The following is a 14,410-nucleotide window of genomic DNA, read 5'->3' as shown; positions in this document are numbered from 1 at the left end:
CTATGCCCTAGGAAGCCCCTCTTCAAAAATTCCAGCTCTTGCCCTTCCTGCAGCTTACTCGTGCCCACCTAGCTTTGGCAACAGCCCGTCCTTTGGGAAACATTTTATGACCTCCCCTTTCGGTCACATCTTCTCTCTTTCGGCAAAAGTTCAGGCTTCGCATCAGCCGTGGATACAGGCGACGCAGGAGCCGCAGTTCGATGTCCGGCTCTCCCAGGAGAGCGGCTCCCGGCGGTGCCGCAGTGCCATCTGATGGAGCCGAGCGGCGTCTGCCGCTGCCGGCATCGCCCCCGCGCCCTCCCCGCTCCGCCTAACACCAGTGAATGAGCCCCATCCTGGCACGCTTTGTGGGGTGTCCTGGTTTAACCCCCAGTGGGAAACTAAGCCCTGCATTGCTGCTTGCTCATTCCTCCCTGGATATGCGGTCTATTGCCTCTGAAGCAGTTACCAACCTCTCCCACCCCTCAAGACTGAAAAGGGATGAAAACCTTGAAAAACCTTGGAAAACAATGTCTCTGCTTGCAGAACATGCACAGTGTTTCCTTCAGTACAGGTGGCTCAGTGGAGGATTAGCCTGCAATGAGCAGTTAACGCAGCCAAATATATTTGACATTGACACGTCTGGTGTCAATGACGTTCTGCCACCAGAAAAATTGGCTGAAGTCACATCCTGTGCAATTCTGGGAAAGGCACCTTGGAGAGCAGTGAGATTTACCACCTCCTCTACTTTCAGTCTTGCTGTCTGTATGCATCAAATTTGCACTCAGAGGCAAATTCAAATCACCACCGTAGAGCTGTTGCAGGTCTGCTCCCTTGCTTATATCAGGGATGCAGGCTATTGCACCTCACCACCTCCCTACCTCCCTTTTCCATTAGAAACAGACATGCATTTTCCTTGAGGTTTTATAAAACTTCTGCTGTACGCCCCACTGGAATTCAGGCTGGTCAGAAGGAGGGACAAGCTTGGGACATTGGGAAGGGCTCATAAATTGCGGATTCTAACCTTGCCCTGCCACATCTGTACATCATTTTTTCTACCAGCAAAATGTTAAGACAAAGGGAGAGCTTTTTGTCTGCAGCCTAATGAGCTCCCTGGAAAAATAACTTTAGGCTGCATGGTCTGAAGCTTTACAGGTAAGTCCTAAACATTTCATGGAGAACTGTGCTTGTGGTTTCTTCTTTAAGCAGCAGCTGTGTGACCTGCAGGTGGGCAGTGCATGCCACCTCTCTGGCTTCAGCAGACCCTGAAACTCTGCCTCCCCTGCCTGCTGCACATACAAATATGCCATTGGAAAAGTTATGAGCTTTTTATTGTCACTTGTGGAGTAAGATATTGAACCATCGAAGTGCTTATTCATTTCTGGTTATCTGATTGTCGTAATGTTTCTAAACTGCCAGTTGAAGGTAAGAGATAAACTACAGCCAGCCTCAGACTGAAAGGCGCCTTTGACACAGCCAGTTTTTTTTCATCAAGGGATGATATATTATTTATTGACTCACACAGGGTCACCTGGAAATACTCCACACAGGGAACTGAAAGGGAAGAGTAAATACTGAAACAAAAGACTGTCAGGACTTCATTTTGTCAGTGGGACGGTTTTTCTCTGCTTGTGTGGCCATGGTGGACCCAGACTCTTGGCTAGTGGCTCTGGATCTCAGAAAGAAGAGAAACTCTTGTGCCCTCTGTCACTCCAAGAGGAACAAATGCAGCACAAAGAAAAACAGGCAGCTATTTTTTTTATTTATCAAAGAATTCTCTTTCCCTGTTTTCATAACCTTCCTCTTTAATGACAGCTTAGAGGGGCCAAACTATTTGAAGAAGTGAACGTCAGGGATCTCCTCAGGGATGACGGGGAGACCCACATCACTGCCAAAGGGAATCTGGAGGGAGGGAACCTCCCTGTTCTGTAGATTTTCCAGGCTTGCTCTCTAAAAAGTAATTCAAATGTATCCCATGAAACAGCATTTGCATTGTAAAATTAAAAAAAAAGGCTTTTCTGAGGCTCAGGGGAGTTGCGTGTGAGCAGGGCATTTGGAGATAATTTTCTGAACAAGTCTTTGATGTTAGCCTTTCAGCACATAATTTCAATGGAAGACAGGAGAGACATCCATCTGCTAAAGGGAATATTTACCTCTTCCATTCTGCATCCAGCTTCACTGTTGCTATGGTCACATATTGTTATAATTGTCTTTTATTAATGAGAATCTCTTTTAAAGACTTTTCTATCCAATGTATCCTGCCAGCTCTCTCGTTCATGAATGTCTGTTTACCTATTTAGCCCATCTGATGATGGCATTGTTAAGGCCTCAGAGTATTTGGTTTCCAAGCACTGAAAGAATTATCAGAGAAGTTCCCAACATGATCATGATTTCCTGAAGTCAAAGTCAAGTGGAAAAAAGTGGACTTGGATTTTTTTGTGTGTGTTGATAAATAAAATGTCCCTTTCTGAAAAACAAAACAATACAAAACAAAACAAAAAACAACCTAAAACCAAAACCAACCAAATAAACAAAGAAGTGTAAAGATTTCTGCTTTTTATCAACAGAGATCAAACATAATATGTTGAAGGATATTAATTAGTGTAATTTGTCTGCCTGGATGGAATGGCTTGTCTGCCTACTGACAGAATATCATCTCGCCTAGTTTTTGAAGGCGAAAATTTTCAAACTGACCTATTGTGATCTACATAGGTATTCTGCAATTTCCATGTAGTCATCAGTACTTTGGGAAAAAGTATCTTATTTTCAAAAGCAAATTGCTCTGCAGAAAAGCCTCGCTGTGCACCAGGCTGGGTGTGAGTTAGTGAGGCCAGGGCCTTCTCCACAGGAGCCACTGGAGTATGTGACATCTCCAACCCTGTCCTTTGTACCTGGCCACCCTTCCAAAATTAATATCTCAGGGAATGAATGTGATTTTTAGGTAACTTGTTTAGGCAACTTGTTCTAGTGCCTCACCACCCTCTCAATAAAGAATTTCTTCCTTATATCTAGCCTCTTGTAATGTACCCTCTTTTAATTTAAAACTGTTACTCCTTGTCCTATAAATGACCCCATGGAAAGATATCTAATCAAAGTAGACCCATATTGGGCTTTTTTCCCCATGTCTTCCAAGATGGGAAGTTAATTGTTGGTAACCGCTTATTGCCTTGTTTAGTTTGAGCATGCAGGAAGGTTGAGCTGGCAATGTCTCCTCCATGCTGACTGTAAAATGTTGCCTGAGTTCAGTCTGACCTGGCAGCCGGACGGAGCTTTCAAAGAAAATTGTGTCTCTATAAATGTCATGAAAGTGGATATAGCCAGACAGAGACAAGGACCCTTTTCAGTAACATTTCTGAGCAAACAGCTGTAGCTGATGTGGTTTGCCAGGCACCAAGGAACCTGCACAAGTGAAAGCTCTTGTGAACCCTCCAGACAAAAGCAGAGCTGGAGTCAGGCTTTATTGCCACTGATGCTGAAATCAGTCTCAAGGCAGGTCTGTAGGCAAGCAGGCTTCTGGAGACACAGGACTGAGCACAGCTTCTGAAGCAGTTCCTAATCTGCCTTACCACCACTTTGTCTCCTTTGCTGGGTTAACCCCAGCTCGTATGGGGTGAAAAGCAACCTCTTGGTCCAGAGGAACAGAAAGCAGCAGCACCCTGCAACAAGGCAATGATCCTGATGGCTCTGTTGGCCAGTGGGCTGCTGGGTGGGCTGCTGGGTGGCCAGCGTTGCACACCATAGCCGAATGCTAAGGGATGAAAACTCAGCACTCTGCTACTGGGGTGTCCACATAATGCCCAAGTGAATCAGTAAGAGCTGTTTCACAGCCCAGGCTGTGTCCCATACCATCACCGATGGCTAATGGGCTGTTACCCCCCTCAAACACAAAGTCTGGGCTCTGTCCAGCTCAGCACGTCCTTGCCCACCACAATCCAACCAAAGCATTCAGCATTCATGCTGAGGCACCTTGTCATGCCAGGGGACTGACTGCAGCTAAGGCCTCCCTAAACAGCACTACCAGGGCAATCTGTGTTCCAGCCTCATCCCTGTTGGTCACCCAGCACATCTCACTGCCTTCTTATTGCATCTCTCATCCTTCTGCCCAATTCTCCATGCTGTAGTAAGCCTCCATGCTCCCAGCTGTGCTGTAGCTGCTGTCACACAATCCCTTTTTTTATTCAGAGCATTCATCCTTGCTTTTGGTATACTGCTTTGGCATCATTTGCTGTGCAGCTGCAATGAGAGCTGTGCTGGTATTGCTTGGGCACCACAGCGATTACATCTGATCACTTGTTTTAAACAGTGGGACTGTAGAGCCAGGACCAGAGGCCAGACTCAAGTGGCCTTAATGACTGCAAACTTTGTGCTCAGGGATTGCTATAAGGGTAAAATACTAAAGGGTTGCTGACTATTGTTGGTGCTGTAATGAGATTTTAGCTTTCAGGGGAAATAGGAAAGAAAGAAAACAGTACTCAGCTCTGCAGTGATGAGTCAATTGGGAAGAGTTAGAATAGTTTTATCTTTCCCACTACCAGTCACTGATCATTTGCTCCTAAAACCTGCCTACCTCTGGCTACCACTTCTGCCATGTCTGTCACTGTTGCCTAGCTGTTTTGAAATACAACACGGATGAGAAAAACAGGTGATGGAGCAGCAAAGATGAAATGGCATAGTCAGAAACTCACCCTTCCTTTCCCTGGGATGAGGAGGTGGAAGGGAAGGTTGAGGTGGTTGCATTCCTCCTTCTGATCCTCAGCATCATCAGTTCAAGAAGCACTGACAGCCCCTTGACAGGAGAGCAGCTCCAAGAGAGCAATTCAGTCCCATGTTAAGCTGTGTGATTATTTGCAATTAGTTCTGTGTAAATCCAGCAGCTGGAGTATGATGGGTGTTACCTGATTCAGTTCTTGAGCAGTTCTCAAAGTATTTGGAAAAGCACTGCTAGTCACTGAACCAGGGTGGCACAAGGATGATGGTGAGATCATAGAGCAGCTGCACCAAGTCAGCCCAGCACCCTCTCCCCACCAGATGGCTGAAGAGAGAAGGAGGCTATTTAGTCTTGGTGAAGTTGTATTGATGCTCATCTCCAATGGCGAAAATCAACAGAAGTGGCTCAAGGGAAAAGAGAAGGACCAAACAAGTATATTGAGAAGTTTCCAAGAAATTTGTTCTACCACACAATAATCCATGGCTTAGGGGCCTAAGACATCTCAGTGGTTTTCACCTTCTTGAGGATGCCCAAAACATATGTGAACCCATGAACATTTACCTTACCATAAAGTTCTCTCACTGGGAGAATCACATATTTAAATATTGTGCAACTGCATAAAGTCCTCATAGTATAAAAATAAATCTCATTTTATTTTTCTTGAAATTGGAGCCTGCTGATTTTGTGTGAGTTGCTTTAGCCTCTGTATTAGACGGATATTTCCTTCTTCTTCATGTTGTTTGTAATTTATAACCTGCTGGCATAACCTCCTGTCTTTTTGGAGGGCTAAGGAGTTATCTCTACCAGTTTTTTTCCACACACAGAAGGTACTTTCTGTACCTTTGATCACATCTGTCAGCTTTCTCCATATCTTTTGAGCCATAAAGTAATATGACCTGTCACCTGTCAATAACGCTGTGTAAATGCTAAGTAAGCCAAGGTATGCCAATGATTAAGCCCAAGGGAAACCTTTGGAGGTGTATGTGCCCCACGGCACTGAGGTGCACATAGCATGGGCCTGTGGATGGGAGAGGGGATTCAGAGCAGATAGCACATAGTAGGTACCAGCGTGTGGAATGGCGGAAAATCTGAGGGATCAGAGAGTGAGGAAATTCTCATCCCTATAGAGACATGGCATCCTGCCACAGCCTCAAATAGCTGATAACGAATGCAAAATTCTCTATACTGAACACAGCAGAATGCCTGCTGAATCCCTGGAGGGAGATGTTTTGAACATGAGAGGGGTTGGGCATATCCTTAGAGTGACAAATCACACTTTGGGGTCTCCCTTGAACCAAGCAATGGAGATCGACTTGAGTGAAAGAACTAAGCCACTGCAGTATCCAGGTGTGTGCAATGAAATGCAAAGAGCCTGTGCTGGCAGGTACAGGTGAGTGCTTGTCTTAAATTCACAGCAGGGTCTGGGTTACACAAGGAAAAGTCTCCAGGTGTATGAAGTAGAGTCTGCTCTCACTATTCATAGGATGTGGCAGCCTGGATGCTAACATGGAATTCTACCGGATTCTTAGCATGGTCTCTGGAGGAGGGACTTTCCTCTTTAATGGTCACCATTGAAACATATAACTGTAAAAACTGACACAAATGACAGCCTTTTTTTTTCCCTCCTAGAGCTAGAAGTGGCATCTGCTGCTCAGGATGCTTTTGCAGATCCCATGTGCTGGTGACATCAGCATTAATGAACTACAGACCAAGCCATCACAGCACCTTCCTCTAACACTTTCCCTAGTTTTGCCTGCCCAGGGTAGCACATGCCTCAAGAATGGTGGAAAAGTGAGTACAGTCCCTGCCTGAACACATTTCAATCCACTTCAAGTCTCCGTCTTGCCAGAAGAGGTCTGTATTACCTGCTGTGCAGCTAGCCAGTGTACAGAAGAAGAAAAGAGAGTGTACAATACAGTTCTAGGTAACCTGAGCATTTGAAGAGGAAAAGGGCTTTCTTTGGGAGTGATTTTTCTGACCCACTGCAGATGTTTGCTCTGGGCAGAGCCTAGCTGTACTCCGAATGGGACTGCTTCTCTTCATGCACTGCAGGATCCTTGTCTCGCAGGGCAAGCCCTTCCTCAGAGGCCCAGTGGACTGACTTTAAGGAAGGCAGGGGAAAAGGTCACCACTGTAGATACCTGGTAGGAATCAGACAAGCCAGGGACATTCTTTCTGGTGCTAGGCCACATGCTTCTTTCCCTTCTGGCACTTTGATGTGCTGTTATTTCCTCCTTGGCTGCTTCCTTTACTGTAACAGCAAGATCAGCTGAACCAAAACCAGTGTGGTTGTGTCTTTATGCAGTGAATATTGAGGCTTAGTGGCGAAAGTGTAGGCACTGTTACCTTGAAAATGTGTTGCTAAGAAGCAAATGAAGAGGCTGAAATATGGGCAGCAAAGGAAAACATAAGCACTGCTAAGGAAGGAAGGAAGAAACTGTTACTCATAGCTCCCTAGCACCAGATACTGCGGGGTTTAAAACCTGGATTTCAGGAAGATCGCAGAACCATTTTTATTTGAAGGCATAGCTGTCAGGTGTCATCATCAAGGCTGTTTTAATAGTAAAGCAGAAATTTGTAAATAACTGAAAGAAACAATTCAATAAGGCCTGCAGGTTCTTCTCAGACCTTCCTGGAAGGCTGGGGTAGAGATGTCAGATGGGTGAATATGGGTCAGTCTCTCTAAGGCAGCGTTACATTTTTTCCTGTGTTATTCTTGGATAGTGCGAAAAGGTCAGTGAAGGGTGTTTGAAACATCTGTTTGAGCCTCAGCAAAGGAAAGAAGGGTGTCCAGAACATTGTAACCTTTCATACCAAATCCCCCAAAGGTGCTCTGAGCTGCATGCTATGAGTTCTACAAAAGGTATGAGCATTTATAGTACTCTACATATTCAGTGTGCCATGTAATCACCAGCTAATTAATCTAAGTAACATCATAAATCAAATTAAACTGTTTATCTCCTCAGAGATAAACTAGTGGGCAGAGTTAAAACAAAAGTGAGGTCTCTAGTAGAATGGTTATTTAAAGGGGGAAACTGTTACAGTTTAATTTAATTCTCCAGAATAAAGAAATTTCCTTATATTTCTGCAACTGATGAGCTCTGAACAAAGGGAAGGACTGCATTGCGTTCATTTGGAAAGCTTGTTTTTCCTTTCCCTGTTACATGACCATCAGCCCTTTTATTTGGAAGTGGTTTTTGTCAGCTGGTGTAAGCGCCTGGAGAGCTCGAGTCCTAATGCCAATGATTGTTCCTTCAGCTCTGGTCTTCCTCTTTCATGTGCATACAAAAGAACTTTAACAACACACATGAAAATATTCTGATGCTGAAATTGGGTTCAGCTGTCATTTTCTTCACCCCATGCTCCTTGCCTAAGCTAAATGAAGCGATCTTTCACAGGTCTGAATTCTCTCAGCCCACCAAACACTGTTCAAGAGCTGGGCATTTATTTCCAGGGAGCACATGAGCAAGAGCAAGAACCAGAGCTGGCTGTGTTAACTGGAGGCCACACCTCCCACTGCCTCTGCAAATCCACACCTGGGCTCCGGCAGAGCCTTATGTAGCTGTAAAAAGGCTTTGAGGATGTAGCCTTATAAACTAGTGTAAATACTATATAACAACTAATCTTCATTATAGAGGAGGAAGTAATGCAGCTTTATGAGTGGGAAGGTCAAGAAGTGTTATCTGCTTTTACCCAGGAGTTTTGTGGTCTCCATTTACACTTTATCCATTTGCTTTTCTATAGACACTGGATTGGGATAGGGGAAACTCATGTAAAAATCAGATTGCCTATCAAGATCCTGACAAAGGAAGGAAACAGCCCTTGATTAGAAGGGACCTGATTTGGCATTCCTCTCAGAGCTCCCTGCCCCTCTGCAAGGCTTGCTGTTGCTTTGCTGGCTGCTTTAAGTGCCTCAGCAGTGCGGAGTCCAGGGCTGGCAGCAGGAGTCTGGTGTAGCTTACAGACTGTCTGTTATGACCATGCTTGGGAAATTTCAACTGCAAAAAGCAGTCAAAGTGGTCCTGGTCACTCAGAAGAGAGCTCATCATGAATAGCAGTGTCCTTGCTGGGTCCCGTTGCTCCCCTTGTCCAAAGAGAAACTAGGAAGGGTAGAAGGGGATTCCATATATCTACCATGCTCCCATCACCAAGCCCCAGTGTTTCACCTTTTGGAACAATTTTTTTAATATAATGAAGCCTAGAGAGAGTAACAATAGGTACTTCTAATGATTCAGGTCTCATGATGAGTATTATTCTTTGTAACAACAGTTGTCCATCTTTGTAAAACTTGAAAAAATCCCCATGTATAACTTATGACTCCAAAAAATAACAAGTAAAAATTAGGAACAAGGGGAAAAATTGCACAGGTAATCAGAAAATTGTTTTACTTTAGAAAGTAACAATTTAACAGACACCACTGGGTTGAAGGTCATTCACTGGCACAGAGAACAACACTCAAGATTATATTCTGTCCATTCAGATCAGAATTGCTGCTCTCAGAGGGTCCAAACAAAAACTCCAGTTGTCTCCAATTTCAGATTTACACTCATGAACCAGAGACTGGAATCTGGTCTTGCATATTTGTTCATTACAGAAGTTAGAGAAACGTTAAACTTCTTCCTTATGCTTGTTTCTGCTTTTGGTTTAAAATGCACCAGTAGGGAATTCTATGCCGGTGCAGAGAAAATCAGGAATACTGTGGCATAGTATGGATTGAGTGAACAGCCCGCCTTTGCCCCTGCAAAGGGTTTTCTGGGCTTAGGACAGATAAACTTTCCCATTGGCTCGTGAACATGTGTGTCTGCACATACAGCCAGCCAAAGCCTCAGGGACTTTTACCACCATCCTGTTAATCATTATCAAAGCAGAGCTGTACTCTTTGAGATCTCTGACCTGTTTTGTAGCCCTGGAGGGTTTATTGCAGCCAGCACAGCCTTGGCCGGTGTTTGGATTGTGTGCTGACAGGCAGCCAGCTGGCCGTGGTTCAGAGCTCAGTGATACGGAGTGTTGTGAGACTGCCCACTTGTACTCCTTGACTTCTTGGGAAAAGGGAGCAAATCCTGCTTCCATCAGCCAAGGGGAAGTGGGCAGCCCAAGGGACACAGGGTGAGGAGGAAGCAATCAGGTGAATTTCCCTTGGGTAATAATGAGGTCATGCGAATGTGGTATTTGCAAGAACATGGGTTCAGGACTGAAGAGCAGTTGGGTGAAAAGGAATGGTGCAAGGAGAGCCCCAGTCTTCAGTGAACTGTGCCAAATACATGAAACCTCAGTCTCAAATCTCACAAGATTCATGTATACAGAAAAGACTTCTTGTGGAAGTCTTTGGTTAAGTCCTTTTTTTCTTTTTGTTTTCCTCCTTTTTTTTCTTTTTTTTCTTCCCCCTCCCCCCCCCATCCCCCCCCAGTCCCCCAGGTCTCTGGAAGGTTTTCCTGAAGTCTTTACTTCTTCAGCAAGAAGTTAACTCAAAATTGAATTAATTCAAGAATTTAAGTGTTGTTCTATTCCTGCTCTCCTAAATTGTAAATAATTTAAACCAAGGGGAATCAGAACCATTTTGTCAATCATTTTGATTGGCCAGTATCTTGCTGATTCCTGTGCATCATTTCTGGTCAGTGACCCTCAGGCTAGGCATCTGCTTCAACTTCCATGAAAGTAACACGGTAAAAAATCCAAAAAGAAGTAGAATTAGGAGTTCAAACCCAGAAGCCTTGCTACTGGTAATAGAAAAGATAATCTTTAAAGATCCTTTCCAAACTAAATCACCTTATGGGTTTGTGAGTCTACAATACGTGCACGATCATGCAGTCATTCAGAGAAGTACTTCTTTGTTCCCAAGAGGGCATAAATGAAGGAAATGCTCCCTTTTTCTCAGTACCAGAAACTCATTAAAATCCTCTGCACCAGTTTTAAGAAAGGGCACCAGCCATGTTACAGAGGAGACACCTTCATAGAGTCAAAAGGAGGGAACATGGATATCTATCCCTAACACAAGAGTTCGTCTGCCCTTCTGAAGAGCTTGTTTCCTCTATTCTGATTAGGAATAAAGCTGTTCAGGCTGAGAGACTTATTCTTTTCCATTTATCAAGAAGGCATTAGGAAACAGAAGGATGTTTATTTCCCATCATCACCCTGGTAAAGCTTCAGCTGGATTTGGTGTATCTCCATACATCCAGATTTTATGGCTCACTGCCTTATGTGCCACCTACATAAAGCACAGAATTATGGGCAAGCATGAGCATGGTGTAACAGAGAGCGATCCCAGCATCAGCATCAGCCAGGCCTGTCAGCCAGGCCAGGCAGCCTTGCTTTTTACCTGAGCTAAGCTAAGCCCTTAGAAGGTTCCAGAGAGCACAGGGGGTTGCATAGCACCTGATCCTGAGTGCTGAGGGTCACATTTTGGTGGGGCCAGGGCTGATCAAAGGGGTTTGTCTGGCTCCAGGAGGCTGAGCCCCCGCTGAAAAGCGTTCTGCAATCAGAGTGCTACCTACAGTAATACTTCTTTCTTGAAAATGTGACTTTTTCATGAGACCAGGAAAGAGCTCTGTTAGGTTTTTTGCATGTTTTGAAAGACTTGTACAATTCTGAGCTTCCCCTGCTGCACCACCAGTACAAATCCCTGTACTTTGCAGAAATTACAATTCTGTGCAGGAAACTTGGAACTTATGGGGCAAAGAAGGCCACACACTATTGACAAAAGCCTTTTTTATCGGTAACAGCCAGCAGTCTGGGTGCATATTCCTGCAAACCTTTGAAATTTTGGGGATTGAATTACTTTGGTTGCATTTATCTGTAATCTTCCCCAGCCATACTCAGACTTTGCAGTGAGCAAATTTTGCTCATTAGGGATAAAGAACATAATTCACTTGTAGTTCTGCTCCATTTTACCAACTACATCACAGGCGGTATTCTTAAAGGTATAAAATATATATGTTCAGTTAAGGGTTATTTTTGTGCAGTCAGTAAGATGTAAATGTACCATGTGCCCAGGAAAGAACAGCTTAGGGGAATTAAGAGTTGTTTTATGAATTCAAGAACAAACCTCACTTCCAGCAGCTCTCTGCTCTGTGGCTTCTCTGGTGCCTAAGAAAAGGCATCATGTGCCCAGTGGGGATGCAAAGGATACAAAACCTTCCCCCAGCTGTCCCTGGAGCTGTCTTTAGATCTTGAAGAACAAGCTTCCTGATGAGTGGAGAGAGGGTATTAGTGTGCACCAAAGGCACTGACAGCCATGCACATCTCTGTGTTTGTCTTTGTGGGGTCTTCCTGAAGGCTAGAAGATGATTTACACTGCACTGAACTTCTGAGGGTGCGGAGAAAGCAGGTTTGCTCTTCTCTTGATACAGATCTATGAGGAGGCAATGGTGCAACTGTTAACTTTTATTAGCGGAGGGGAGGGTGTAGAAAGATGTGTATGCTTTTCTCTGCCCCCAGGAAGAGAGCACTGTAGGTCTATATCCCAGCACACAACACACAGAGCTGCACACATTTCTACTGCATGTACCCAGCTCAGTTATTGTGACCACCATGATGCCTAAGAACAAGAAGGTGACGAGCAATCCAGACTGTTCTCCAGGTTTGCCAGATGTTACCTCTTTCCTCCCTCAAGGCACTTCGAGCAAGCAGCCTAATGCAGGCCATGGCGTAGAAAGATAGGATAGAAGCAAGTAAGAGTATGAAGTGTGTAGGAGCAGAAAGTAAGAGAAATTACAGCAGAGAGAAAGACCTGCCAGGATAATGAAGGATTGCAAAAAGGAGCAGAAAAGCACAAATGAGAAGTATAGAAGTAGAAAAGTCTAGAAAAGCATAAAAGAAACAGAGGAAAGCATAAGGGTTAACTTTGGTAGCAGTTTTCTTAGAACAGGGAGGGGAGAAAAGAGCTGAAAAGAACAGATGAATGAAGAACAGACAGCAAAATCACTGGTCCTCTGATTTATATATAAATTCTTAATCATGCAGCACTTTCCTTTTCCAGAAGTGCCCTGTCATGGTGCAGAAGGCACTTGTGCTATGGCTGTGCAGGCTCATACAGGATGCCTCTCGTGCCTGGAGCAGGGTGTCAGGCACCTCTGCAGACCCTGCACCGCCCAGCACCACCCTTTGCCTCATGGTCAGAAGACATGCTGCAGGTATGTCCAGTCTAGGGTTTGTACCTAATCTAAACAAAGTTTTCCAAACACCTTGGGCACATCTTGTCACTAAGATAACACAGATTTTTTTTGTGCAGATATTTCAATAGGATATTGTGATCCTACATCCTAATTAGATCCCCCACAGAGGTCCCTGGTTGGAGTTGTTTAGTTGGGAGCAGGAGGTTCCTTTCTTCCTTGTTACTTTAATTGATTCAGATCTTTCTTTCAAATATAAGACCAAGCCCTGGAACTGCAATTTCATGACCTACAGTCACCTTCAGAGTGCTGAGGCTCATTAAAAGGCCACCCATGCAGGGTGTTGGGCACTGACTTTGCATCAGTGCACAAAATGCCATGGTTGTCGCATTTTCTGTAAACTACCATATGGCAGAGTAAGTGCATTGCCTGTATTCCTCTAAGCGGTGTTGGATGATATGCAAACATTTAAAATACCTTTTTATTTCTGTAGAATAACATAACCTGATACAGGGGCAGACCAAGTTCACACAGTTAAGATGTACTGCAAAGTTGTACTGTAAAGTTGATTAATCAACTGACTAATTGCATCTGACTGGGGCAAGTAGAGATTCTTCTGTCTTGTGTTTGCTTGCAGTGAAGCAAGAAAGAGAACTGGGTTGCCTAAATGTCCTGGGGCAGAGGCTAGACAACGCAATCAATTGCTTCACTCAGTCACCTTCACTGATGGGAAAATACAGGCAGACCCCTGGTATCCCTGGAACATTTAGCCAAGAGGCAGTATGCAAAGAAAGACTCAAGATTAGAAGCATTTTGCATTTTTTAGATATTTCTAAAAAGTAACTGTTTATTTTATCACCTAATCAAGGAATAGAGTCGTATTTTATTACTGAATCTGAAATTTATTACAGTTGTTTTGTGGTTATATACAAGTGTTGAATTAGTGCTTTATTACTATAAGCAACCCATAAAACATACCTAATTAAGGTATCTTTGTATCTGTCTCTATTTGGAATTGTTCCGACACCACGTTCTTGTCAGTACTGAACAATTGTTGTTATTAGCAGCTTCAGTGACCTGAAACAAGACTAAATTAACAGAGAAGATGTGATTGCACCACTAAACTTCTAAGTAGTTCGATTAGTAAATAATACAATAATACCAGTTAAACATAACAGCTGCTTATCTCACGGAGAAGATAAAATAAATTTGTAGCTGTAAATATGTGTGTGTGGCCAGTCTCTTCGCGAACAAAGAACCGGGGAAGGTCTTTTACACCTTCCAGCCTGCGCATTGGATTTTTTAGGTGAGACACAGTGTGCGCGGAACTGAGCCCACCCTTTAATCCTGAGGTTCATCTGCCGGGGCCAAGCACGCTTGGATGGTGGCAGTGAGGTCCTCAGGACGTAGATGGATTGCCTTATGGGCTAACGAGCTCCATCTGCCCGGGGAGGGGCCCCGACCGGGAATCGAACCCGGGTCTCTGCAGTGACAGTGCAGTGTGTTTTCCTCTACACCACCGGGGGCTCCCTAGCTGTAAATATACCTTGTTAGGGTATAGTATAGTTTCCATGATTTAAAATACTTCCAAGAAGTAACTCAGCTTTTTTATGAA

The sequence above is a fragment of the Empidonax traillii genome, unplaced genomic scaffold, assembly GCF_003031625.1.
Source record: "Empidonax traillii isolate 1590-97213 ecotype Southwest subspecies unplaced genomic scaffold, ASM303162v1 scaffold1265:size144019, whole genome shotgun sequence".
Classification (NCBI taxonomy): Eukaryota; Metazoa; Chordata; class Aves; order Passeriformes; family Tyrannidae; genus Empidonax; species Empidonax traillii.
Note: the sequence above shows the minus strand (reverse complement) of the source record.